Raw genomic sequence first — 2553 nt, 5'->3', positions numbered from 1 at the left:
CAAAGTATCAAAGGTTTAACATCCTAAGATCTTTGTCTCAACACATTGGAGGGTACATCCTTTGTGGTACAAGTAGAGGGTACATCTACTTGGGTTTGAGTGAGAACAAGAGAGGGTACATCTCTTGTGGATTAGTTATAGTGGAGGGTACATCCCTTGTGGATATTTGCTTGTAAAAGGATTTTTACAAGGTTGAAAGAAATCTCAAGGACCGCAAGTCGCTTGGGGACTGGATGTAGGCACGGGTAGTTGCCGAACCAGTATAAAAACTCTTGTGTGTTTGTTTCCTTCTTCCCTACTCTTTTACTTTCTGTTGTGCATTTAATTTCCGCTTTTACTTTCTGTTAAGTTTCTCTTCTACTCCTCATTCTCTTAACAATTTAGTAAAAGCCTTCAAAGAGTAATTTTTTAATTAGTAAAGGTTTAGGAATAATTAATTCAACCCCCCCCCCCCTTCTTAATTATTCTGAGGCCACTCGATCCAACATAAACAAGTACTTAAGGCTCTTATAATCACTAAACACCTCAAACTTGGGGCCAAAGAGGTAATGCCTCCATATCTTAAGGGAAAAAACTACAGTAGCCTACTCTAGATCATGAGTGGGATAATTCCTCTCATGAGTCTGGAGTTGTCTAGAAGCGTAGGCCACTACTTAGCCATTTTACATCAATACTCCTCCTAAACCCATCTTTGGTGCATCACAATACACCTGAAAGGGTTCTCTCATGTTAGGCAAAACTAACATAGTAGCGGTCGTCAACTTTTCCTTAAGAGTTTGGAAACTATGCTCACACTAGGTATCCCACACATAAGCTTGACCCTTACGAGTTAGTTTGGTCAAAGGTAAAGCTAATATGGAGAAACCTTCTATGAATCTCCGGTAATATCCCACTAAACCCAGAAAACTACTAATCTCAAAAAAAAACTTTGGACTCTCCCACTCAAGGACAACTTCTATCTTAGAGGGGTCTACAACGATACCCCCTTGAGATATCACATGCCCTAGGAAACTAACTTTCTCTAACCAAAACTCACACTTGGACAACTTAGCAAAAAGTTGTCAGTCCTTAAGGGTCTGCAGCATAATCCTCAAGTGGTCCTCATGTTCCTCTCTATTCTTGGAATATACCAAAATATCATCTATGAATACTACCACAAAACTATCGAGGTAAGGGTGAAAGACTCTATTCATGTAGTCCATAAACACACTAGGAGCATTAGTGACACCGAATGAGATGACTAGATACTCGTAGTGACTATAACGGGTCATAAAAGTAGTCTTCGGAATATCCTCAAACTTCACTTAGATCTGATGGTAACCTGACCTAAGGTCTATCTTGCTAAACAAACAAGTTCCTACCAGCTGGTCTCTATCACCCTAAAATTTCGATAACTGAAAATAGATGTTTGATGTTTTTCTTGTGTTATTTGATTAGTTGATTAATTTGGATGAGTTGAGGTATTGTGTGATTTAGCCATGTGCGATTTGCTGGATGTGGATGTTGAGTTATGTCGAGTTTTATTCGTTAAATGTTGGATCACCTTCAAATTTAGACTATAGGCTTGCAACCCAAGTCTACACGTTTGGATCGTTGGAATTTTCCAAATAATAGTTGGAGTGTGAGATATGATATTTTCACTAAAGTAGTAAAATTTGTTGGAGCAGAATTCGCTCAGGCGAGAAAAATTTCACCCAGGCGAGTCTAAGTTGGATCAGCTCACCAAGGTGAACAAAAATTTTCCTGGGCAAGTCTTGTAGGCTACAAATATGTCCAACAATGTAAAACAACCATTTTTCTTTCATCTTCTTCCCCAAACCCTCACCTAACACCCCGACCTCCTCCTCCACCACCACCGACCACTAGTGACCGCCACAAGCCGTCGTTGCTTGCCGCAAGACCATTGCACAGAAAGGAACACTTTAATCGAAATGGAATCTTCAAACCTCAACTTGAGGAATTGGTAGAGAATGAAGCCTCCAATCCTCCCCTCGTGGTTTCTTTGAGGTAACCATGATTACTAAGCCTTCTTCTAGTTAGTTTGAGCCTATCTTTGCATCTCTTGTGACTTGGGTATCATTATTAGATGTTTTTATACTTTCCTTGAAAAACCCTTGAAAATGAGATGTTGTAAAAGTTGCCTTTTTATAACCTTGAAAAACCCTTCTCCGGAGACGTTGTTTTTGTAACCTTCATTGAACCTCGATCACAATGGCGTAATCGGAATTTCAAAATGATGTCTCTTTGATGTGGATGTCAAAACACCCCTTTAGCCTTTTTTTTTAAAAATTGAATGGGTATTTGACCCCAAAAGTTGATATTAACCTTATCTTTGAAATCTATACTAAATTATCTTCGATTTGGTATATAGAGCTCTGCCAGGAACTAACAAAGAGATATAGATAGGTGAGGGAAGTTTATTGTTTGTTTACAACTTTTGATACCATAGTTTGGGTCAAGGAATCCAATTATAGGGATGTATGTCTGTCCCTATGCATGCTAGTTTTCAAGAAAAAGTTGTGCTTTTAACTAATGGGATGTGATATATTTGTT

This window comes from Glycine max, chromosome 9 (genome assembly GCF_000004515.6).
Source record: "Glycine max cultivar Williams 82 chromosome 9, Glycine_max_v4.0, whole genome shotgun sequence".
NCBI classification, from domain to species: domain Eukaryota; kingdom Viridiplantae; phylum Streptophyta; class Magnoliopsida; order Fabales; family Fabaceae; genus Glycine; species Glycine max.
The sequence above is the reverse complement of the archived record's forward strand: the minus strand, read 5'-3'. Positions refer to the sequence as shown.